The sequence below is a fragment of the Lepidochelys olivacea genome, assembly GCF_965140295.1.
Source record: "Lepidochelys olivacea isolate rLepOli2 genome assembly, chromosome: 1".
Taxonomy (NCBI): Eukaryota; Metazoa; Chordata; order Testudines; family Cheloniidae; genus Lepidochelys; species Lepidochelys olivacea.
Window position 1 is genome coordinate 83,547,697 of NC_140411.1, and position 27,054 is coordinate 83,574,750.

General features: G+C 41.5%; 1 long non-coding RNA gene across 1 annotated transcript in view; it reads right to left on the reverse strand.

The window, feature by feature from the left end:
• Positions 1 to 8,915: 8,915 nt before the first annotated feature.
• LOC311528816 overlaps positions 8,916 to 27,054 on the reverse strand; it is a 144,292-nt gene continuing 126,153 nt past the window's right edge. Inside the window, exons 7-8 of the long non-coding RNA XR_014713709.1 lie at positions 10,910 to 11,093; positions 8,916 to 8,992 (exon numbers count right to left, since the gene is read on the reverse strand). This is a non-coding gene — a long non-coding RNA (uncharacterized lncRNA). The remainder of the gene's footprint in view (positions 8,993 to 10,909; positions 11,094 to 27,054) is intronic.

The window sequence follows — 27,054 nt, forward strand, 5'->3', positions numbered from 1 at the left end:
ATGGTCCACGGATAGCCTCATCCATGGATGCTGGTATCTACGGATATAAAGTGGATATCTATGGATTTTGCAGGGATCTACAAATAGGAGCTTGTAGGCTTCCAAGCTAGACTCACTTGGTCTCTCTCATTGGAGCCCCTTTGCACTGGTCCCTGCCCAGCAGCTGCTACTTCCCTATGGGTCACACACAGACCTGCACCCGGGTGTATCTCCAGCTCCCTGCTGCCATATAGCTCCCACTCCCAAACAGAGCCCAGCCACTTCCTGCTTCAGGGGAAAGGGAAGTGCCAAGGGCAGTGGGCTGATAGGACTTGTGCTGTCCTGCTTTGCAGATCCATCACATACTCTTAAACCAGAGATTATCCCAGTAGTGCAGTAGTCACATCTGAATCTGCTGCCATAGCTGATAACAGTAAAGTAAATACTGATAACAGTATTCCGCTTAAAATATTTTAGGCATTTCCAACCATAATTGTCAGAATCTAATGCAGAGTCATGTGTTGATTGCAGGAGACTTAACTGTAAGACAGTTCATGACAGTCACCCACTTCCTAATATACCTGGCACACTGTATAAAATAAAAAGTATTAAATAGTACAATAGCTTTAATTTGATATTTGGATACCATCAGATTGATATAGCAAAAGAAACTCCAGCTATACCCAAATCCAACAACCTTCTTTGTGATGCCCTGTAGATTGTTTCAGTTACAGAGAACACCTTTTGGACTGATAATCACTCTCATAATATTTCATGGTGGAACTGTAATTATCTAACCCAAGTCTTGAGAACTGAAGATTTCCTCATATAGTTAGATTCCTTCAGTAGTTTCCTTTAATATATTGAAGTATCATCTGAGCAGATCCTTCTGTGTGGATAGAGGCAAAGAAGTTAAGAATTACATTAAAAAACCAGGGGCACCCACAGATATTTTTTGCATGGTGTGCACAACCAACCCCTCCCCACACATTTCTGTGACCCACCAAGGCTCCCCAGCACCCCTTTCCCAGCCAGCTTCCCTGTGTAGGCAAACACCACAGCTGCTGGTCTTGAAGGCGTCACTGAGTGAGTCCTGTGGGCAGAGCAGAAGGGACATGGGCTGCTGGAAGTGGGGTGAAGCTGTGCAAGCCCCTGGAGGGGGGCCTAACACAGGAGTCTGCCCCACAGCAGCGGCAAAAAGAAACAATACTGGCCTCCACCCTGCCCATGAAGGCCCTACAGCCTCTCTGTCAGGAGCCTAAACCTGAGTGGCACTCAGGACCGGCTCTAGGCACCAGCACAGCAAGCACATGCTTGGGGTGGCACAATTCCAGGGGCGGCATTCCGGCCATCCTTTTGTGTTGTTGTTGTTGCTTGGGCAGTTGTGCTTTCGGAGCTTGGGGTGGCAAATTTTTTGCTTGGGGAGGCAAAAAACCTAGAGCCAGCCCTGATGGCACTGCAATCCCCATGCGTCATGTTACAATGCCCACTGACTCAGTTTTGGTCCCTCTCCTTTCCCCGTTATGATGGAGGTTTGCGGGGCCAAACCCTGAATGGGTAGTGGGGTTGCCAGCGCTGCTTCTCCTTACTGCTGGTGTGGGACCAGTTCCTGCATCAGGGCTCCCCACTGAGGGCCTGTGGAGCCTCATCCCACTGCCAGTAGCCCAAGCCTTGGTCACCCCTACCAATGGCCATGCACCAGGCATAATGTACATACAGCTGCAGGCACCATTGATTACATGTGCACTTATCTCTTATATGTCAAAAGAAAATAGCACCAGAAAGAAAGAGAAAAGCTCCCTTCAGCCCAGCAAAGCCTGGAGCTCATAAAGATTGACTTGAAAAGACCTTTGCTGGAAAAACCATGTGCAGTTTGGCGCCTGCTGGTGGTGTATGGTATCTGCTCAAAGTACACAGAGTCACAAGCTCTGAAAGACAAAAGAACTGAAACAGTGACAAAGGCATTAATTAAAAATGTGGCATTGTAATTTGGCCAACAAAGCTGCATCGGGGAAGGAACCTGAATCAAAGCTACTGTACCAATTTGCCCAAAACTATATATAACCAATGATGAGGACACGTATTACCCATCCTGCTTGTAATGACAATATGAACTTTGAAGAAAGTAAACCGCACCGTTAGCTCAGTGCTCAGAGTGAGTCATTACGTCTAATGGTAGGTGATATTTCTCCCCTTTTAAATTAATTTTGGTCTGTCTACAGGAATGGCGGAGCGAATAGGAGGACAGGGCGTGACTGCCCCCCTCAGTGGACTTTCTTAAACAACAGTTACCAAGAGCAAGTCAGGAAAGAGGGCCTGCAGCTCTGCCTGTCCAGTCACCACTCAGCCAATGAGTGCAGCTGGGCCACAGCAGAACCACATGATTGGCTAAGGCAGTCAGGTGGCTTGCTCTTAAACCCAGCAGCTTCAGAGGGTCAGTGGTTGCTCAATGCACACAGCTGTGGATTCTCTGCCTCCTTTTGCTTGCCTCACTGCCAGCCCTGTTCCTGCCTTAGAACCAGCCCTGCTCCTTGGCTTCCCTGACTCCAGATAATCAACTCTGGTACCTTGCTCCAACACTGTCTCGACCCTTGGCTCTGGCATTTGGAATCTGACTTTGGTTCTGACCTTCAGCTCTGATCCCTGACTCAGACTCTGCCTTGACCTTGGGCTCTGTCATTTGGATGCCAACTAGTGCTCTCTGACCACTAGCCAGGATCGCCTACAACCAGCTCTCCTGACTGTGCATCAGGGGAGTTTCCAAATAATCTGATACATTGTTATCCAAATCTAAGAATCATTTCATATTAAAGATCTTTTTGCCCCATTTTATTTATTTTTTAAAAACAGATTTATATATTTAACCAAGGAGGTGAAACATTACACTTAAAAAAAGAGGGAACTTGGATATATGGGGCAGCTAGAGTGCAGGTGTTTATGTGTAAATTGCTTTCATGGAGCTTTTTTCTTGCAGCAATTTGACAGGGACGAACATTCTTGAGGAATGAGAAACTGCACAAATTTAAGATCTTGGCTACATGATTAGTTTAAGTGTAGGCAAAACAGGGGCATTTTTGTAATCTTCCTATTGGAGTCCTGCACTAAATAACCTGCTTAAAAAGCAACTGATGCCTTCTGGAAAACTTTGAAAAATATTCTAGTTAGAAACACATTGTCTGTGTGTCATGCAGCTTCTGTTTTTTTATTCTAGCATTTTTACTGTTAGGGACATTAAATATTATATTTGCATGAAAATATTATTTGCTTCTTAAGCATTCAGCTGCCCCTCACCTACAGTCATGATCCTCTCTTTGTGGCATCATCATAATTTCCATAGCAACCACCTCTGATATCACAAACACAGGATTTCAATTGTAGATGGGAAATAAGACAGAAGGAGCAAAGGAATACAGAAAACAAAGGAATTTGTTTACATCCAAAGGTGCCTAAAATAGGACCAAAAAGATTGTGCAATGGTTAGTGTGGTAACCTGGAATGTGGGAGATCTGAGTGCTGTGCAAGTTCAAGGAACAATGTGTCTCTCTGGTCCCCATCTGTAAAATGGGGCTAAGAGTAATTCTCTGCCTCACAGAACCTTTGTAAGGCTAAATATAGTGAGATGGTCAGATGCTATGGTAATGCAGGCTGTATAAGACAGATGAAGAACTGCCCCCCAATTTTTTTTTTCACCAGTGAATCTCTAAATGTGGTTCATTGGGTGGGATATGTAGATGTACTATGTGTAGATATGTACAGTCCTGACTTTGGTATACAGTAAAATATACTTGCACAATTTATTTATTTGGATTTATTTTTATACTAAAGAGAGGCACCTATCCAAAGCTCTAGGCACTCTGACACAAACATTCAGCACAAAATAACTCAATACAAATAGGGGGGGCATGTAACACACAGCCCACTGGATTCTATTTGTATTGGTGTAGATACATTTGTGGCTGTAACCAGGGTAAATCCACAATGTTGGTAAGGCTCAAGTATCTAGTAGCTGATATTATTCTGATAGCAATTAACTAAAGATCTTCAATGTTGCCATGGTGTTTGGATTTCTCCATGGTTAGAGACCACACAGTAACTAGTTCAAATAAAACGTCAATAGAATATAAAAGTAAACTAAAAGGTTTTTTTATTATAGGTGAAACAAGGTACCTGCTTGTATGGGGATGACACATACAAACACATACACTCAACCATACATACATATTCAAATAGGGCCCAATCCAGCTGCCATTAAAGTCAATGGGCAAATCTCCATTGATTTCAGTGGAAGTTGGATGAGGTAAATACTCACATGTACTCACATGAAACACATATACACTGTGATGTGAAAGGTGTGTCCACAGATCTTTTTTTATACGAGCCAAGGATTACAGTGTTATGAACTAATTAATAGTACTTCTACTAATTGCTTTCTTAGATTAGCAACTGAATGTGTCCCAGACAATGCTTTTAAACTGAAATCTGTCCTGAAGAATCAAAGTACTAGACACCTGCATACAGTGCAGAACATCATAGCTTTTAAATTGGAGCAACTTATCTTGTAATAAGTATTTTCTTAGTAATATAATAATAAATTTGACAATATTCCTTTCCCTCATAACCATGCTGCAGGGGACCAAATTGCAACAGAGCTCACTCACGTGCTCCTCTTTCCTTAGCTGATTTTCTTTCACCTCATCTGCTGTCACTATTGCTTTGCTGCATGCGTCAGGGAAGACTGAACACCAGAAGGTGTATTCTAATATATATAATTGTTCTAAATAACTAATACTTTTTTTTGTAAAAACCAAGGATGAAATTCTGGCCCCACTGAAATCAATGGGAGTTTTTCCACTGAGTTCAATGGAACCAGGATTTCACCCCAAGACTTCTGTTTATAGAGTTATTCAAACTTTAAATTCCTTTAAATATAGCAAAATACACATAAGGTAAAATTCACCCCTTATAGCACAAAGCCTGAGTAATTGGGTTTTGCGCAGGGAACTAAATTTAAGTCCTATGGGCTGGGAATAGCATATGAAATATCTCAGAGACTGGCTCAGACCAACAGACTAGATCCAAACATCCTAATCTATGGAGAAGTTAAGGTCTGGTTTTGAATCCAAACTTCACAGTTCAGGCTCATCATATATTTTATATACACAGCCATATACACACATTGCTATATAATAAGCTATCCTACCCACAAAAACTATAGAGATAGATATAACAAAATGACAGAGTTTATTCATGTTACCTCTGTCTAACAGGGCTTATATTTGCACAAACTGTGAACTTGCAGGTGGTGTTTATATACAGTATATCCCCTAGAGATGACCTATGGGCATTCAAGCCTTCCACAGCAGACGGACTACTTTCCATACATGCTGATTATTTCAGATCCTTTAAGAAAATATAATATTGGTTCTAAATTTACATCTATATCTATCCATCTAATTTAATCTAATCTTAACGATTTACAAAGATATTGAGGCGTACAAATACAAAGTTTCTCAAAAACTCTTTCCAGTTTTCAGTGTGCTCTTTAAATATACACTCTTTTTTTTTAAGAAGAAAAATTGGGTACTTTTTAAAATTAATTAAAATGTCTTTGGAAGTTCAGGATAAAATATGAAACACCAGAAAATATGCAGAATAGAAAGTATATTCCTGTTACAAAGATAATTCATAGAATTAGAGAAATCTTATATCTAATTAAGAAGCAGCCAAATGTTTTATCACTGAAACTTTACAACAAAAAAATACACATCAGCTAGGACCTGAAAATTGCCAGATTTGTACATAAAAGAAGCAGCATATTTTAAAGTTAGAACTCAGTAAATTACAGAATCTGTATGTCTTACATTGTCCCATTGTGAAGAAGAAAATTCTGTCAAAACCTTTGAGTAGTAACATCTGTAAACAAGTCTCACTGTTAGCAGTTTCTCTTTAGTGGTTTAAATAAATATTGCATAAATTACAAAGACATTCTTTTGCTTTCAATAATCAGAATTTGAAATTAAGATTGGCTGCTAAAAGTGATTTTACACAGGAATGTCTGGGAGGTTAGAAAATGTGGATTTAGAAAGCCCATTTAAGATGCTACACTCATGTAATAGCTAGGAGCCAAATTCAACAATGTACTTAAGCACGTACATATTTTTTTGACTAATCACATGCTTAAAAGTCATGCACATGCTTATGCATCTTTCTGAATCAGGGCCTGACTGAATTGCAGACCACGGGCCAGATACTCAGTGTATATTGGGTAGCTCCATTGACATCCTTACTGTTGAAATCAATAGAGTTACCCTGAATTACACCAGCTGAGGATCTAAGCCCACATTTTTAAAGGTATTTAGGCTTTGCTCTGCTTAGCATTGCAAAACTTAAGTGATTAGACAGCTAAATCCCATTTTTTAAATCAATTTAGGCACTTAGAAGTGTCGGCCTTTGTCTCCTAAATGCCTATGTCACATTTGAAAATGGGACTTAGCCATCTAAATTACTTAGTCCCTGGTCCTCAAAGATATTTAGGTGCCTAACTCCCACTAAAATCAATGGGGGTTAAGTGCCTAAATACCTTTGAGGATCTGAGCCTTAGATCATGCAATGCTGAGTAAAACAATGCCTAAATGTCTTTAAAAATCTGGGCCTTGGTGCATTAAAACCGGTTAAGTCATGGCCCAGTCCTGCCAAAGTAGGCCAAACTCCCATTAATGTCAGTGGAAATTTTGCCTGTGCAAAAACTGCAGAGTCAGGCTGGTAATTTCATGTGATGGAAAAAAATATTCAATTTAACAGAAACGTGTTCAATTTTGTCTCAGAAAGTGGGTCTCCATATGTACAGGAACTGAATTATTAAGTGGACAGATTATTTGCCTGAGGACTTCTTTATCTTGCCTAGAAAAAATGTGTCGGTTGTGTTGTATTAAATGAGTCCTGATAAGCACCATGTTCTTCCTACTCTTTCCTTTTGGCCTATATTTTGTTGTTTATTATTCTAAACAAATGAGTTCAGGAAGACATCCCAGATATACATGGCTCTAACAGAAGGGCAGCCTAGTGCCATTTCCTTACAGGCAAATGCCATGTGACTCAGCAACAAATTCCAGCGCTACAAAGAGCTTCCTGATCCTAATTGTTCTTGGTAAATCTTGCAGAGCCTGCTACTGAGTCTATGTCCTAAGTCATTCAGGACCCTCCCAAGGCCCTCATCCTAGGCAAAGGGAACTCTGCTAATCCTTGAAACACATCTCAGAACATTTTCAATTTGCTTAGCACCTGACAAGCCAATGAATAGAAAACCATCCTGGGGGTGAACCCCTGACCGAATCCTAGTCCCTTCTTTGTGTAGCAGTCCTAGCCGTCCCACAGTACAAAAAGAAGGGGTGGGGAAAAAACTTGTCAAAATTTTAAAAAAATTATTAATGGCTTTAGAACCAGGGGTATCCCCTAAAGCCTAGAAGAGTTTCACAGCAGACACTTCACTGAAGACACTTGGTCTGTGTCACTCTGTCTCCAAGGCTCTTGAAAATGACATGGTTCAAAGAGTAGCTTTTACCAAAAGCCATTTTTGTTATTAAAGCTGAGCTTTAAAGACTTCAGTACTCTGATTTGTTTTAAGTTTAAACAGCAGCTTTTCTGCTAAGATCATATTCACGCTAAACTTGATGATCTAGCAACCTATTAGCAGAGTCAGAGTGACTTCAGGTAAAAAGAACAACAGACTGCAAGCTACTACTAGGTATAGGAACCTGAGAAATTATAATGTAACAAGTATCTTTGACATATATTTCTCTCCTTATGTAATATACTAAATGTAATACAGAATCATAGGGCTAAAGCACTAGACAATGAAAACCTCTAGCCCTTCTTGCTGTTATCCTTTGCATACGATTAGTTTTCTGTCATCATATGGTGTGCTACTTACTAACACTAGCTCATCTTGCCGCTGAGGTTGTACAGTGGAATTCAGAGTCACTGAGCACTCTGGATTGATCGAATGCTTCAGGATTATTGAAATAGCCACACCTAAAAAACTATGGGCTACATCTTGAGCTGAGTTATGCAGGTGTGTGTTAGGTTCTATCAGCAGTGGATTTCCAATGCTCTGTGTGTGTGTGTATAGTCTAGGTAGCAGAGACCTGTGCAGGGGGACTGTACAACTCCACACCATCTTTATTGTGAAGGAGACCTCTGCAGGAGATATTTGCCAGGCATCATGGGGATGGGGGAAGGGAATGCTCTGAGGGGTTTTGGCTGGCGAGTCCATACCCAACATGAATCCATGTTTCCCGAACCTAACAAAGAAGGGGAGCAGTCAGCCTGTTGTGCTACTTCCCTCCACACCAGCAGTAGCCAGAAATCACCTGGCTGCATAGGTGCCCTGGGTTTAATTCTATTCTGGGTTGGGATTCTATCTGTCAGTTCCCTTGAAGTCACATGCAAGGAAAGGCCTTTTACTCAGAGATTGTTCATTTATTCAAGATTGGGACCTTTGTGCATTATGCACTGTGAAAATTCACAAAACATTCAATAGCGCTTAAAAAAAACAATTCCTTTCTTATCTCTATTGGGGAGGGGAAGTGATTAAACATTGGGGCCCATTATAAACATGTAGGGAAAGGGGTTCAAGACCTTTTAAAGAGCATTTTGATTTTTTGTTCTGCCTGCAAGGTACACCTATGCTTCTTTGGTTATGAGTGTAAAAAAGAAAAGGCACATGAAAGCAACAGACTTTTTTGTCAAGCTGTGACAGAAATCAAATGCAAATAGAGCTCAGTTCAAGACTGTTTGTTAAGTGTCACGTCAGTGAGTATTAAATACAGCACATGTAGTTTTACAATGAGCATACTGTATGTGGATTTTATTGATTTTTTTTCAAAGAAGATACACAGAATAATGTAACCTTACCAGTTCCAACTTACAAGTTGTATCTTCATATTTGTATATACACAGTCAGTAGACTTCTAAACTGTGCGGCCGCCTTCTATCACATTTTGTCATGTGGAACCTGTGATTCAGTATATAAAAGAGAAGTACATAAATGGCTCTGTCCCCCTAAAGAATCTCTAGTTCAGTGGTTCTCAACCAGGGGTACATGTCCCCCTGGGGGTACGCAAAGGACTTCCAGGGGGTACCCAACTCATCTAAATCAGTGTTTCTCAACCTAGGGATTGCAACCCCTAGGGGTGTCGTGGGGTGGGTTTAGGGGGGTTACAAGAGCAGGGTTGGCGTTAGGGGGTGGCAAGCAAGGTAACTGTTCAGGGCCCCATGCCACAGGGGGCCAAGCAAAGCTAAGTCACATGCTTACGCCCTGGTCAGTGGAACTCAGGCTTCAGACAAGGCTCACAAGTGAAAAACAGGCTCAAGTACCATACTGAAATGTAAGTACACTATTTATATTCCAATCGATTAATGTTATAATTGTATGGTAAAAATGAGAAAGTAAGCAATTGTCAGTACCAATGTGCTGTGACACTTTTCTATTTTTATGCTGGATTTTGTAAGCAAGTAGTTTTTAAGTGAGGTGAAACTTGGGGTACACAAGACAAATCAGACTCCTGAAAGGGGTACAGTAGTCTGGAAAGGTTGGAAATCACTGCTCTAATTGATAGGAGAGCCAACACTGAAGATCACAGTGTGAAAAGCAGTCAATGACAGCTTTGAAAAATTAGTGAAATAAACATACTTGTGCACATTGTTAATTTGTCAGACTTGTGCTAGAATTGGATTCAGACTTGGTTTGTTGCACAAGTAAAATGAGTTTTGTAGTTTAATTTCATTTCACTAGGAAAAAAACATTAAAAAGCTAAAAAATATACAGAAATTAGCAGACCAATATGGTGATATAGATATAATATAAACAGATATAGTCATATATACACACACATATATACAATACACATACATGATCTTTCTATTATTTGTGTGAAAACAATGTCAGAGTTTTCCATATCCACTGAAATTACATATTTCTTTGGCTACAATTAGAAAAGCTTGGCCTGAGATAAAATGAATGTGGTTAGGAAGATGTGCTGTAATATATCTGATAAATTGTAAAGTGCCCTGAGATCTGTGCATAAAAAGTGCTATACAAGAGCTGGGCATTATTATTATTAACCAAATTAAAAGTAGGAGAGAAGTCTTTGGCAGTGATTCTTTCATGTAAACAATTTTAGTTTGTACTGTAAAGTCAATATTGTCCCTTCACATGTATGGTGCATAGCAAAAAGGGACCAATGAAAGAAAAGAGCAAGATACAAGAGCGAACATTTTAAAGCTGATAAAGGCAGCGATCAAGTGCTCATTTTCATCTCCATACACAAGGACACAGCCATTAGCAATACAGCAGTGGGATCACTACTCCTTGGGAGATGCTGTATACCTGTGTTCATGGCATTCACTACGTACTGTCGTCATACTGACAATGGCGTCAGCATTTGAACTTGTTTGCATCTGAATATGTGCTGTCCAGTGTTCATTTAGAGTGTGTCTACACAGCAAAGAAAAACCCACGGCTGGCCCATGCCAGCTGACTCGGGCTCATGGAGCTCAGGCTACAGGGCTGTTCCATTGCTGTGTAGACTTCTGGGCTCAGGCGGGGACCCTCCCACCCTGCAGGGTCCTAGACCCTGGGCTCTAGCATGAGCCCAGATGTCTACCCAGCAGTGAAACAGCCTGCAGCCTGAGCCCTGTGAACCCAAGTTGGCCAGCAAGGCTCAGCTGTGGGTATCTAGTTGCCGTGTAAACATACCTTGGCTGTAGGGGCTTTTCTGAGGCCTCAATTCAGAAAAGTGCTGAAGTATATACTTAACTTTAGGCATGTGCTTAAGTCCCATTGACATCAATTAAAGTTAAGGATATCTTTAAAAATAATCATGTGCTTAAGAACTTTGGCGCGTTAATCTGTACTACGTCCAATACATACCTTATCTGTTCCTTGGCTGTAGTCTGTGATGGCTGACATTCAGAATCTTCTCCTGGTTCTATGGCACAGTGTGCAAAAGCACCTTTCACATTCCAGTTTCAAGATGATTCTATCTCGTGGCCTGTTCCATCCCTTGGAATACAGCATTAGGCGACAAAAGAACATTGGGGATGCATACAGTGATCTGAAATGTTGGTGACAAATGATTCATATTGATGAAGCAGCTCACACATATTGAGTACTGTCACAATCTGTACTTCGGCCACACATTTTTGACTGCTATCCCACATTATGACTTTTTCCTAAACATTTAATATGTGTTTGCTGATCTTTTCCTCGTGATGAGGAGCTGGGCATAGTGTTTTACACATACCAACCTTCCACATTTGGACTATATGCATCCTGAGTTGGTGTTATCTGCTGCTTTACTGCCTAGAGCAACAGGGATTTCTTAACCCATAGCTGATTGCTATTAGTATGTGAAATCTGCAGCTAGATTTCCAGACTGTTGCTCACTGAAACCACACCACCTAGTTGCCAGGTCAGATTAAGGCATAAGCACTAAAAGCCCTAGATCCTGGAATCAGGTGATGAGGGCAGAATCTCAGCTTCCATTAACAAACACACAAAAACAAAAATAGGTTCCTAGACCTTGTAGTTAGGGAAAATGTGATCTGAGTGTAATTGATTCAGGGACATTTGCCTGAAATAGTAGCTCTGAGCCCTGGTCTACACTAGGAGTTGAGGTTGAATTCAGCAGTGTTAAATCGATTTAACCCTGCACCTGTCCACACGACGAAGCCCTTTTTGACTTAAAGGGCTCTTAAAATCGATTTCCTTACTACACCCCTGACAAGGGGATCAGTGCTGAAATCGGCCTTGCCGGGTCGAATTTGGGGTACTGTGGATGCAATTAGATGGTATTGGCCTCCAGGAGCTATCCCAGAGTGCTCCATTGTGACTACTATGGACAGCACTCTCAACCCAGATGCACTGAGCAGGTAGACAGGAAAAGGCCCGCAAACTTTTGAATTTCATTTCCTGTTTGGCCAGCATGGCAAGCTGCAGGTGAGTGCAGAGTTCATCAGCAGAGGTGACCATGATGGAGTCCCAGAATCGCAAAAGAGCTCCAGCATGGACCAAACAGGAGATACAGGATCTGATCGCTGTTTGGGGAGAGGAATCCGTGCTATAAGAACTACGTTCCAGTTTTCGAAATGCCAAAACATTTGTCAAAATCTCCCAGGGCATGAAGGACAGAGGCTATAACAGCGACCCGAAGCAGTGCCATGTGAATCTTAAGGAGCTGAAGCAAGCGTACCAGAAAACCAGAGAGGCAAACGGCCGCTCTGGGTCAGAGCCCAAAACATGCCACTTCTACGATGAGCTGCACGCCATTTTAGGGGGTTCATCCACCATTACCCCAGCCATGTTGTTTGACTCCTTCAACGGAGATGGAAGCAACATGGAAACAGGTTTTGGGGACGAGGAAGATGATGATGATGAGGTTGTAGATAGCTCACAGCAAGAAAGCGGAGAAACCGGTTTTCCCGACAGCCAGGAACTGTTTCTCACCCTGGACCTGGAGCCAGGATCCCCCGAACCCACCCAAGGCTGCCTCCTGGACCCAGCAGGTGGAGAAGGGACCTCTGGTGAGCGTACTTTTTAAAATAGTATACATGGTTTAAAAGCAAGCATGTTAAATGATTAATTTGCCCTGGCATTTGCGGCTCTCCTGGATGTACTCCCAAAGCCTTTGCAAAAGGTTTCTTGGGAGTGCAGCCTTATTCTGTCCACCATGGTAGGACACTTTACTACTCCAGACCAGTAGCACGTACTCAGGAATCATTGTAGAACAAAGCATTGTAGTGTATGTTTGCTGGCATTCAAACAACATCCGTTGTTTATCTCTCTGTGTTATCCTCAGGAGAGTGATATCATTCATGGTCACCTGGTTGAAATAGGGTGCTTTTCTTAAGGGGACATTCAGAGGTGCCCATTCCTGCTGGGCTGTTTGCCCGTGGCTGAACAGAAATGTTCCCCGCTGTTAGCCACGGGGAGGGGGAAGGGGCTAGCCACGTGGTGGGGGGACGCAAAATGCGACCCTGGAACGAAAGCACATGTGCTATGTATGTAATGTTAACAGTAAGGTTTACCATGAAAGAGTGTACCCATTGTTCTATAAAATGTGTCTTTTTAAATACCACTGTCCCTTTTTTTTTCTCCACCAGCTGCATGTGTTTCAAGGATCACAGGATCGTCTCCTTCCCAGAGGCTAGTGAAGATCAGAAAGCGAAAAAAATGCACTCGCGATGAAATGTTCTCTGAGCTCATGCTGTCCTCCCACACTGACAGAGCACAGATGAATGCGTGGAGGCAGACAATGTCAGAGTGCAGGAAAGCACAAAATGACCAGGAGGAGAGGTTGCGGGCTGAAGAGAGTAAGTGGCAGGCTGAAGAGAGGGCTGAAGCTGAAAGGTGGCAGCAGCATGACGAGAGGAGGCAGGATGCTGAGGCTGCTGCAGGATCAAACTAATATGCTCCAGCATATGGTTGAGCTGCAGGAAAGGCAGCTGGAGCACAGACTGCCGCTACAGCCCCTGTGTAACCAACCGCCCTCCTCCCCAAGTTCCATAGCCTCCTCACCCAGACGCCCAAGAATGCGGTGGGGGGGGGCCTCCAGCCACTCCACCCCAGAGGATTGCCCAAGGAACAGAAGGCTGGCATTCAATAAGTTTTAAAGTTTTAAACTTTTCAAGTGCTGTGTGGCCTTGTCCTTCCCTCCTCCACCACCCCTCCTGGTGCTTCGCTCCTCCACCACCCCTTCCGGGCTACCTTGGCAGTTATCCCCCTATTTGTGAGATGAATTAATAAAGAATGCATGAATGTGAAGCAACAATGACTTTATAGCCTCTGCAAGCGGTGATTGAAGGGAGGAGGGGCGGGTGGTTAGCTTACAGGCAAGTAGAGTGAACCAAGGGGAGGGAGGTTTTATCAAGGAGAAACAAACAGAACTTTCACACCGTAGCCTGGCCAATCATGAAACTGGTTTTCAAAGCTTCTCTGATGCGCACTGCACCCTTCTGTGCTCTTCTAACCACCCTGGTGTCTGGCTGCGCATAACCACCAGCCAGGAGATTTGCCTCAACCTCCCACCCCGCCATAAATGTCTCCCCCTTACTCTCACAGATATTGTGGAGCACACAGCAAGCAGTAATAACAGTGGGAATATTGGTTTCGCTGAGGTCTAAGCGAGTCAGTAAACTGCGCCAGCGCGCCTTTAAACGTCCAAATGCACATTCTACCACCATTCTGCACTTGCTCAGCCTGTAGTTGAACAGCTCCTGACTACTGTCCAGGCTGCCTGTGTACGGCTTCATGAGCCATGGCATTAAGGGGTAGGGTGGGTCCCCAAGGATAACTATCGGCATTTAGACAACCCCAACGGTTATTTTCTGGTCTGAGAATAAAGTCCCTTCCTGCAGCTTTTGAAACAGACCAGAGTTCCTGAAGATGCGAGCGTCATGTACCTTTCCCGGCCATCCCACGTTGATGTTGGTGAAACGTCCCTTGTGATCCACCAGTGCTTGTAGCACTACTGAAAAGTACCCCTTGCGGTTTATGTACTCGCCAGCTTGGTGCTCCAGTGCCAAGATAGGGATCTGGGTTCCGTCTATGGCCCCACCACAGTTAGGGAATCCCATTGCAGCAAAGCCATCCACTGTGACCTGCACATTTCCCAGGGTCACTACCCTTGATATCAGCAGATCTTTGATTGCATTGGCTACTTGCATCACAGCAGCCCCCACGGTAGATTTGCCCACTCCAAATTGATTCCCGACTGACTGGTAGCTGTCTGGCGTTGCAAGCTTCCACAGGGCTATTGCCACTTGCTTCTCAACTGTGAGGGCTGCTCTCATCTTGGTATTCTTGCGCCTCAGGGCAGGGGAAAGCAAGTCACAAAGTTCCATGAAAGTGCCCTTATGCATGCAAAAGTTTCGCAGCCACTGGGAATCGTCCCAGATCTACAACACTATGAGGTCCCACCAGTCTGTGCTTGTTTCCCGGGCCCAGAATCAGCATTCCACCGCATGAACCTGCCCCATTAGCACCATGATGCCCACATTGACAGGGCCCGTGCTTTGAGAGAAGTCTGTGTCCATGTCCTCATCACTCTCATCACTGCGCTGACATCGCCTACTCACCTGGTTTCACTTTGCCAGGTTCTGGCGCTGCATATACTGCTGGATAATGCACATGGTGTTTAATGTGCTCCTAACTGCGGAAGTGATCTGAGCGGGCTCCATGCTTGCCGTGGTATGGTGTCTGCACAGAAAAAAGGCGCGGAACGATAGTCTGCTGTTGCTCTGATGGAAGGAGGGGCGACTGATGACATGGCTTACAGGGTTGGCTTACAGGGAATTAAAATCAACGAAGCAGGTGGCTTTATATCAAGGAGAAACAAAAACAACTGTCACGCAGAATGGCCCTCTCAAGGATTGAACTCAAAACCCTGGTTTAACAGGCCAATGCTCAACCTGCTAAGCTATCCCTCCCTCTGGTATTTCAGGCAGGACTGAATCTCCATTAAAGTTTTCAAGGTGCCCCTTGACATACCTCACCCCAATGATTGTCGGCTGTTGATTTCACAGAGGGAGGGAGGAGCAAATGAATACAAAACAAATCTGGTCTATTTCTTGTTTTGATCCACTCCATCTATCTTTTACATCTTTGGCTGGCAGCAGACGGTGCAATAGGACTGCTAGCCATCCTCATCTCCTGCCTGATCACCATAAGATGGTACAATAGGACTGCCTGCAGGATGAAAGAGAATGATCTGGTTGAGTCACTCCTAATTTATTAGTCCCTGTGCCCATGTCTACCCAGGCGCTCCTGACCAACCTTACCGAGGCGGCCAGGAGCACCTCGGACACAATGACGATGGTTTTCAGGCCTATTGCATCATCTGCTGCCACAAGGCAATGGGTTGGTGCTGCTGTGTAGCAATGCAGTACCATGTCTGCCAGCACCCAGAAGACATAAGGTGACAGTGATCTGAGCGGGCTCCATGCTTGCCGTGGTATGACATCTGCATAGGTAACTCAGGAAAGAAAGGCACAAAACGATTGTCTGCCATTGCTTTCACGGAGGGAGGGAGGGCCTGACAACATGTACCCAGAACCACCCGCGACAATGTTTTTTGCCCCATCAAGCATTGGGATCTCAACCCAGAATTCCAATGGGTGGTAGAGACTGCGGGAACTATGGGATAGCTACCCACAGTGCAACACTCCGGAAGTCGACGCTAGCCTTGGTACTGTGGAAGCACTCCGCCGAGTTAATGCACTTAGAGCATTTTATGTGGAGACACACACAATCAACTATATAAAAACGATTTCTAAAAAACCAGCTTCTATAAATTCAACCTAATTTCGTAGTGTAGACATACCCTGAGAGGAGTAAACTTTCCTGTGCCTCTCAATAGAGTGTTACCTACAAGACCCACTGCTCTGGATGGTCCTGCCAACACCACCTCAGCAGAAACTTTGTGTGTGTCAGGAAGATGAGAGTGCAGCAAGCCCATCCCACTCACTCAAGGAGATATACCCCAATGCTGCAGTAAGTATTATGGGCCCCCCATGCTGCCACCGCTTTCTCTCTGGGGGGAACAACGGTTTCCCCTTTTGCTCCCAAAGGGACAGAGGTCCCTGCTGCCATCCCTGCGGGGGGCAGGAGGGTTAGAAGGATCCTATGCCACTGCCACTTCCTCTCTGGGAGGAGAGGGGCCCACTGGCTCTCCAGGTGGAGGGGTAGGGCTGCAAGGGGCCCCATGTTATGGTGTGACCAGGGTCCCCGTTGCCTTAATCTAGTACTGACAACTTTGCATTGTGAATTCACCTAGTAATGATGGGACAGTAAGGGGTGATTTGTTGGTTTTATGTTTTCTTTGTTTGTTTTTCTTAACTGTAGGTGTTGGTAGATTTTTCTCTCTTTGTGCCCGAAGAATTTAGCCCAACAGCAATTATTTCTTTGGTGTAACAGAAAATCCCAATGAATGTAAGAACAGTGCCAACTCAGGGGACACATTTCTCTCAACTAATAGGGAAATTACAGACTGTTCTTTTACTTTTGCTTTGTGGAGTCTTATCGGTAGAGCTGCTCAACAAATGGGAAAACAATTTTGCTAACAAATTGAAATTTCCCTGTTTCCATTTTACTGAATTCAAAATAGATCTGTTTTCCATAAGGCTTATTATTGAAATTATTGCCTCAATTAAAAAAAAATAGTTATCCATATATTCAACTGAAAGTGATGCCCTTTTTTACCTGAGAATTGGGTTTTTAGTCAACAAAACATTTAAATAATGATTTCAAAAACAATTTTTCATACACATTTCTGTAACATTTGAATTAAAACATAGATTAAAATATCAAACACAAATTTTTAAAACAAGTAAAAATCATTCCAGAATGATGGCTTTTTTTTTAAAAAAAGGGTTTTTTTGACAAAATACTTTACATGCAAATTTTTTTCAACCAGCTCCACTGTTTACATTCAAATTAGGAGCAAAGTTTTATACAAATGTATTTCTTCTCCCTCCTCTTCCTCTCTGTTTTTGAAACGTCAAAATATTTTTAGCATTTCTTTTTTGCACCTTCCCCTCTCTTTACATTTCTTCTGTTACAAATCTTTTCTCGTGTGTGTCCTTTAGGGTGTGTTATTATTTGTCTGTTCCCTTAGTTCTCCTTTTCCTGTCAATCAATTTTCTTCCTGAGTGCTCTCACCCCACCCTAAAGCTTAAACTACCTCCTCCTTTACTTCTGACAATCTCCATGTTTTAAATCTTTCTCGCATTGTTTATCTTATTTTTACTTGTAGCTGTTCCCCATAGACCAAGCTCATTCTCATGTGTTCTCAGTAATGTAGCCTGTCTGTAATGAAAAGGAACACTTGGGAGTGCCACATTAAGAAAATGCAGCTACTGTACCAGAACTAGACTATTAAATGATTGCAGGCTAAATGTAAAAGACCGGGGAAACAATAGAAAGTAGAAGCTTCATGCCACTGTGTAGTGGAACTAACAGGGAAGATATTCACAAGAAGCTGAAAGAAGAGGCATATTTTTATATGCACATGTTGAGGGATGGGAGAATGCATGCTGTCTGTCTCTCTGTAAACCAGTGCCTGATTAGTGCTCTATAAATACTTGATAGATAGACCTAGACAGATAGCTAGAATCTCACTCCATCCTAAAGCCCACACCTTGCACATAGTGTACGGTGACTTTCACATTGATTTTCTTTGTGAATATACATCAGGAAATACTCTTTTAATCTGCAAGGAGGATACATTTTTGACAACCTTTTCATCTTCACTTGTTGATAAGAACTGTACTAAACCAGCAAGTCATTAATCCTGGCTCTTAGCAGAGTCTCATGAAGCGATTTTACTTGCTGAAAAGTTTCTGAAAAAAAATTGCTGCTGTAAAAATCCCATTCGAAAGGAAAAATTACACTAGCAGACATTGCAATACCCTTTGCAGAGTTACTGTACGTCTATTGCTCACATTGTGCAGTGGCAGTAGATTAAATGCATGCCAGACAAAAACAACGATCTGTTGGCTGATACATTTTAAAACTTAAGATCTCTGATATTATCCCTTAGAAGTTTTATGGTTCCTAAAGGTGCAAAATCCCTCCAAACTCCTTGTGCCAACCTTTCTAATGAACAGGATTTCACAACTAAAAGTTTCCTAGGTGTTGCTGATTTAGATAGACCAGAAATCTTTGTGCATACATGCTTTGAAATGTTATTTTTTTATTATTTATTTGTATTATAGCAGGACCTAGAAATCCTAACTCAGAACAGGGCCCAATTGTGCTAGGCACATAACAAACACATATTAAAGACAGTCCCTGCCCTAAAGAGGTTACATCTAAATAAACAAATGGGACAAAAGAAGCAGTATCCCCTCTCTACAGGTAGGGCACAAAGGCACAGAAAGGGTAAGTGACTTGTCTAAGGACACATGTATGTCGGCTTCACAGCCCAAACTGCAATTTCAAAGTGCTATCCACACAGCTATATTTAGAATGTTATTGTGAACCCCACTAGCTCAAATCAATTGAGCCAGACTGGGAGGTTTGCTGCTACAGGCTTCAAAATGCTGCAGAGATATGCCCAGCCAGTCTTTGGCAGAGAGGGAAATGGACCTAGATCTCCTGAGTCCCAAACCAATTCCATGTCTACAAGACCATCCTTTCTCTTTCTGGCATATGGTTATAGTTGAAATCAATAGGATGTGGAGCATATTCAAGGTCAACCCTTAACCTGGGGGACCATGATATAGTATCTACTTGTAAAGTTTGGTCCTGCTCCTGTGGAAATCAATGAGTTTTGGTTGTTGCTTTCGGTCGATGCTGGACTGTGGTTGGAGTTCCTGGAATTCTCTTCAAGAAATCCTTTGTTCACAGTAGGGTAAATAGTAACCTGATCTCCTTCTTGGATACAGAAGCCTCCAAATACACCGACAAGAGGGGAGTGCGCAGGCCACAGATGGACCAAGTGAGAGGATTTTGCATGGTGTAGGATGACTTGGGTATGGGTAAATCGAGGGGCATGGTCCATGAATCTGCAAATGTGAAGCTCCACTGAGCAAAACCCACATTAGAGGACTGCAGTGACTGTAAAACATCTGTACTGCTGCTTGGTTGTGTGAGAGGAGAGGATACCATCCCCTCTGTCCCATCAAAGCCCACTCACTAGAGTTTAGCATAGAGGTGCTTTGTTCTGTTATGCCTAAGTTAAAAAATTACAACACTATTATATGCACAGGAGAAACCAAGCAATTTGTTAAAAGTTTTGGGTGAAATTAGTAGTTGTGAGAGGTGCTGGATTAGCAGCCTTGCAGAGTGAAGTCCTCAATATACAGAACAGAGACAACACAAGCAGTTGCTGTGCAATTTGCCCCATGTGGCCCTGACAAGGTGCCTGAACACTGACTTAGAGGGACTACTTGTAGGGATGAGAGGGCTAGTTCAGTCTTCATGACCATTCAGTCCTTGCCTTCTCTGCCAAGCCTGTGGACAGGGTTCTAATCAGTGTACATGGCACTAGTTTGCTGGAGCATCAACATCCTTATTCTTAACAATATCAACCATATCGGATACAAATTGGTTCTGAACTCTAATCATGTCCAAAAAACCTGATAGGTGGAGACATAGGGGACAGCCCTGCATTGTGCCTTAAGGGGACAGCCCTGAATTGTGAGTGTGGAGGAACAATTCCGCAGTAGGAGCCTCAGAAGGAATCCTGGCTGACTTGGTTAGAATTCCAATTTGGATTCTTGGGCTGTATACATTGCAGCAGCAGTTCCACCACTGTTTGCTCCCCACCTTTGCCGTGGGTCACCTGTGTTGATTTGTCCGCCTTCACCACTGCACCTTTGGGGAGGCTGGCATCAGTGGCTGGAACAATGGCTCTTCTCTCTCTCCTTCAACTTGTGCAATTAGGGCTTTGGATCGGGCCTTTGAAGTCAATGTATACTTGTATGTTTAACCAAGTTAATTACATTATGAAGAACTTTGAGGGATTGGGGCCTTATGCAGGGTCTGTCAATCTAGGCTATATTGGGATTATTGAGATAGAAATGTATTAAAATATTTATCAAACAGGGTTACAATGAACTCAGAAGTGGAAAGCACCATACATATGTTATTATATATCCAGCATTATACATGTACACGGCCCTTACATACAGCTAAAAATTATGTTTCATGCCATAACACAGCAAGAGATGGAAACAATCAAGGGGAAGAGAGGGAGAGTCTAATGGAAATATGAAATTTTAAAAAGAATGGCTATAAAATGAACAGAATTGTGTGTTCTCTTCAGTATATTAACTTCAAAAATCTTAAACACAGCAGATGTTCGATGTGTGATTATGCATGAAATAAATCATTTTAATCGGTTAGTATTGGGTTGGTTTCTGCTAATCTTACTCAGAACTGAGTAGAACCTTACTCTATAAAATATTTCCTTTGATTTTGCCGGAACTGATCATCGAGTAAGGAGCTATCCAATGTGAGTGAAAAACTGGACGAACCTAGTTCATTGCCTGGGTTTCATTTTTGAAAATGTTTTATTCCTGAAAATAGCATTTCATATTTGCAGACAAACACCAGGCTATGCATTCTTGGATAGAAATGTTCTTTAATGTCTCTTATATTCAAAATCAATTAGGGCGCTTAATCATGGAAATATGATTTATACACAATGTACTCAACTTAAATGTATACCCCAAATTAAAAAACACAGAGAACCAAAAAAGAGCCACCATGGCTAAACAACAAAGTAAAAGATGCAGTGAGAGGCAAAAAAAATCCTTTAAAAAGTGGAAGTTAAATCCTAGTGAGGAAAATAGAAAAGAGCATAAACACTGGCAAATGAAGTGTAAAAATACAATTGGGAAGGCCAAAAAAGAATTTGAGGAACAGTTAGCCAAAGACTCAAAAAGTAATAGCAATTTTTTTAAGTACATAATTTGCAGGAAACCTGCTAAACAACCAGTGGGGCCATTGGACGACCAAGGTGCTAAAGAAGTACTCAAGGATGATAAGGCCATTGTGGAGAAACTAAATGAATTCTTTGCATTGGTCTTCATGGTTGAGGATGTGAGGGAGATTCCCAAACCTGAGCCATTCTTTTTAGGTGATAGATCTGAGGAATTGTCCAAGATTGAGGTATCATTAGAGGAGGTTTTGAAACAAATTGATAAATTGAACAGCAATAAGTCACCAGAACCAGATGGTATTCACCCAAGGGTTCTGAAGGAACTCAAATATGAAATTGCAGAACTACTAACTGTAGTCTGTAACCTATCATTTAAATCAGCTTCTGTACCAGATGATTGGAGGATAGCTAATGTGATGCCAATTTTTAAAAAGGGCTCCAGAGGTGATCCTGACAATTACAGGCCTGTAAGCCTGACTTCAGTACCAGGCAAACTGGTTGAAACTATAATAAAGAACAATATTGTCAGACATATAGATGAGCATAGTTTGTTGAGGAAGAGTCAACATGGTTTTAATAAAGGGAAATCATGCCTCACCAATCTACTAGAATTCTTTGAGGGGGTAAACAAGCATGTGGACAAAGGGGATCCAGTGGATATAGTGTACTTAGATTTTCAGAAAGCCTTTGACAAGGTCCCTCACCAAAGGCTCTTATGCAAATTAAGCTGCCACAGGATAAGAGGGAAGGTGCTCTCATGGATTGGTAACTGGTTAAAAGATAGGAAACAAAGGGTAGGTATAAACGGTCAGTTTTCAGAGTGGAGAGAGGTAAATAGTGATGTTCCCTAGGGGTCTGTTCTGGGACCAGTCCTATTCAACGTATTCATAAATGATCTGGAAAAAGGGGTAAACAGTGAGGTGGCAAAATTTGCAGATGATACAAAACGACTCAAGATAGTTAAGTCCCAGGTAGTCTGCAAAGAGCTACAAAAGGATCTCACAAAACTGGGTGACTGGGCAACAAAATGGCAGATGAAATTTAATGTTGATAAATGCAAAGTAATGCACATTGGAAAGCATAATCCTAACTATACATATACAATGATGGGGTCTAAATTAGCTGTTACCACTCAAGAAAGAGATCTTGGAGTCATTGTGGATAGTTCTCTGAAAACATCCACTCAATGTGCAGTGGCAGTCAAAAAAGCGAACAGAATGCTGGGAATAATTAAGAAAGAGATAGATAATAGGACAGAAAATATCATGTTGCCTCTCTATAAATCAATGGTACGCCGACATCTTGAATACTGCATGCAGATGTGGTCGCCCCATCTCGAAAAAGATATATTGAATTGGAAAAGTTTCAGAAAAGAGTAACAAAAATGATTAGGGGTATGGAATGGCTTCCATACGAGGAGAGATTAATAAGATTGGGATTTTTCAGCTTGGAAAAGAGACAGCTAAGGGGAGATATGATTGAGGTCTATAAAATCATGACTGATGTAGAGAAAATAGATAAGGAAGTGTTATTTACTACTTCTCATAAGACAAGAACAATGGATCACCAAATGAAATTAATAGGCAGCAGGTTTAAAACAAATAAAAGGAAGTATTTCTTCACACAACACATAGTCAGCCTGTGGAACTCCTTGCCAGAGGATGTTGTGAAGACCATAACAGGGTTAAAAAAAAACCTAGATAAATTCATGGAGGATAGATCCATCCATGTCTATTAGCCAGGATGTGCAGGAATGGTGTCCTTAGCCTCTGTTTGCAGAAGATGGGAATGAACGATAGGGGATGGATCACTTGATGATTGCCTGTTCTGTTCATTCCATCTGGGGCACCTGGCACTGGCCACTGTGAGAAGACGGGATACTGGGCTAGATGGACCTTTGGCCTGACCCAGTAGGGCCATTCTTATGTTCTTACCAAAGCCAAAGCCTTCCTGGTCTAATCCGTGTAACAATAAATTTGACTTATCTATTAACATAAATACAAAGTATTTAAATAGGTCTGATATAATAAAGTCAGTTTTTATGCATTGTGTAGTTTTGAGGTAGCTGTAATATTTCAGTATTGTATCGTGCTGAAGCCTGGCTGTATTTTTTATTGGATCAGTCCCTGAGAGAGAGATGTGCATACTGTACTTATCAAGAGGGCTCCAACCTTTTTTTCAGAAAGCTCTTTGAGTGAAAGCATATTCTTCCGCTTATGTCACTAGTGTGGTTGGTGAGATTTATCCTTTGACTGAGTGATTTCCCATCTCATTGACACTTGCAATCACACAGAAATTATGTGTCTCCAAAGTGGCATAAATTTTCACGGAAGAGACAACTTTCCTAAACATTTTACTGAGTCATATAGAACTTCATCTTTATGAATGTCATAATTCTCAGTGCTTGTTCAAAATATACCTCCCCCACAATTTACCATCTAAAATAACGCAAAAGGTCAGATTATCAAAAGTGTTCAGCACCCACAATTGGGGCCAGTTTTTCAAGAGTTCATTTCCCAATAGCTACCATTGAGAACAATGAGAATTTACTCAGAACAATGGAAACAGCTGGGTGCTGCATCCTCTTGAAAACTCACCAGGTTATTTAAGGCACCTAATTGGAAGCTGAATTCTTCTGAAAAACTAGCCCATGACCATGACGTAAAGGTTCTGTTCTAAAGAGCCAGTTTGTAGCAGCTAAATAGAAAATGCTGAATTCATGTAATATTTAGAGTTAAAACTTCATTTTTATCAATTGAAAAAAATAAATAAAGATGTTCCATTTTTCCACTGAGCTGCCTGCCTGGTCTCCCCCCACCTCCTCCATTTTCTGTTTTAACATTTATGTGAAAACAATGCAACAGCCAGCTGGAAAATAATCTAATTCCTGTACGGGCCAGATTCTGCCATTCTTACTCATGCTAAATAGATACTCTGTGAGTTGTCCAATTCATTTCAATAGGAGTATTCATGAAGTAACTATTATTCAGCATGAATAAGGATAGCAAACTAGAGCCCATAGAAAGGAAGATTTCTAGATTAAGCAGAGCTACTCTTTTTGTTGTTGTTCTTTAAGTGTTGGCAGCCAACTTTAAAAGATGAATCTTTCTGCATTTTAAATCATAACTACATAACACATTTCTGAGGACCAAAAATTCACATGCCAGCACAATTATCCTTATGTAGGTCCCAGGCCTTCAACCCCTTACTCAAGAAAATGGGACTACTTAAAGGAATAAAAGCTGCTCAATAAAAGTCTGTTGACCTGCCATAGCTATATTGTGGGGAACAGACTATTACAAGAATCAATAAGAAGGGAAATCAACAAATTATACAGGGAGAAAACATGAATTAAAGTGTTCATTCCTTTAATGTTAATCACTGTTTCCATAACTTCAGCTTCATGATCCTTTATTTCTGATTTAAAATTTCAACAATAAAAGTGAGGGGCTACAAATTTGTGGGGAATGTGGGTATCTTGGGCTAAAATGAGTGATGTCTCTCAAAATGAGAACCAAATAAGAGGCATAGGAATGGATAAAGAATTCCAGGATTAACATTAAATATGATGGTCTGTTAATGAATTTCTAGTATACAAAGATTAGCAGACAATTTTTCTATTTTTAAAATGTCCTAAATGTAGGTTATTTTAAAAAATTCTAATAAAGAATATTCTATTAAAATTAGACCATTTTTGAGACTCCTAGTTTTACAATGCTATTGTCTTAAAAACAATACTGCATGATTTGATTGTGATATAACAGGATGTCAACATGATATGAAGAATTTAGAGAAATACATAGCTAATATTGCTGTCTTACATCAGATACACCCACTGCTCTTGCTTTTATTTAGAAAACTTGCTTGCTGTTTATTTATTCTTTTTTGTTTTTTGGTTTCTACGTCATCACCCTCTCCTGGTATGAAAATATACATATCTGAAATAGTCCATCTGTAAATGTGTGTTCTTATAAATAACCAGTGAAGTTAAAATTTATGATTGATTTGAAATAATTGATTACAGTATGACAACTTTCTCTTAATCATAAAATACAATTACAGTTTTGTGCTTTCCTATCTGAGCTTTACAAAAGCTGGGAGAACTATTTCTGTTCTACCTCTGATTAGATCAGCAACGCCACTTCTTCAGGTCTTATCAGATTGGTTTTGATAATAATTACTTGGGAAGTGTTTGATCTCAATGATGAATACATGATTAGTTTTTCATGAAATCAGTCAACCACACCACTCAGCATTACTCATGTGAGACCTTGTTGATTTAGCTGTTCGAAAGAACGCATTCTTCTTCACTGCAGTTATGGGATGTCAGTCTTTGGGGAAAAGAGGGTGGAAAAAGGGCAAGTTTATGGGTAATGATATTGCAGCTGCAGATATTTAAGGTTTGCTAATTCTCTTCTCAATTATGTTCATTCCTTACCTCGCCGCACTGCCTGCTACATGGCTACAGAATCAATCTTAGCGGTGGAATATATTTTTCCCTTTTCAAAAAAGGTTTCATGACACCATTGTCATCTTTGAAATCCTTAGAGGGTTTTGCCCTGATGAATAATATTTCATATGTGGAATGTTTATGTGATTTTCACGGAGCGATAACCTCGCTACCACCTAACTTTGATGCATTGAGATTGCTGCTTTTCCCTACTAAAGTGCTTTTACACACCACCTCCTGCAAATTGACTTAAGAGTCAGAAATGGAAGATTCAACACAACTTGGACTCTCCATGGAAAAAGGGTTTTAGAGAGGATTTTATCTACGAGACAAAATCTATCTATTTTACTTATTTCAGCAGCAGCTTCTGTAGAAAAAAGTTGTGGGTTTCTTTGCTTTTATGGAACTAGAATGTTTCGGGGGCTGGGGGGGGGGTTAAAGCAGCTCATGTTTTCGCATTTTAAAAAAATAGCTATATTTTTCTAGTATTGTGATTTAAGGCCCCATCCTGCTAACCTTTACTCACTGAAGTCAAAGGCACTGCTCGCCTGAATAAGGATTACTCACCTGAGTAGAGAATTAGGTCCTAAATACTGAAAAAAATATAGCTAGTATAATTCTTCATATTTAAAAGGACCACTGTAAAGATTTGCAGGATTGGACCCTTAATTATTAACTGTAAACCCCAGTGGTGCTCTTTTATTAAAAGAGGCACTTGTATCATACTAGTTAAGAAAAGAATGGAAAAAAAAAAAAACTACCAAGGAGGGGAGGGATAGCTCAGTGGTTTGAGCATTGGCCTACTAAACCCAGGGTGGTGAGCTCAATCCTTGAGGGAGCCATTTAGGGATTTGGGACAAAACATTTTTCAGGGGGAAGGGATAGCTCAGCCATTTGAGCATTGGCCTACTAAACCCAGGATTGTGAGTTCAATCCTTGAGGGGGCCATTTAGAGATCTGGGGCAAAAATTGGGGATTGGTCCTGCTTTGAGCAGGGGGTTGGATTAGATGACCTCCTACAGTCCTTTCTAACCCTGATATTCTATGAAGGATATGATATATTTTCTCTAATGTTTTTCCCTTTAATATTTTGCTAATAGAATTGTCAGTTTTAAAACTCAGAAAGAACAGTGCATTCCTGTTTTCCTTCTTTAATTATAACTTGTCCTGATCTTTAGAACT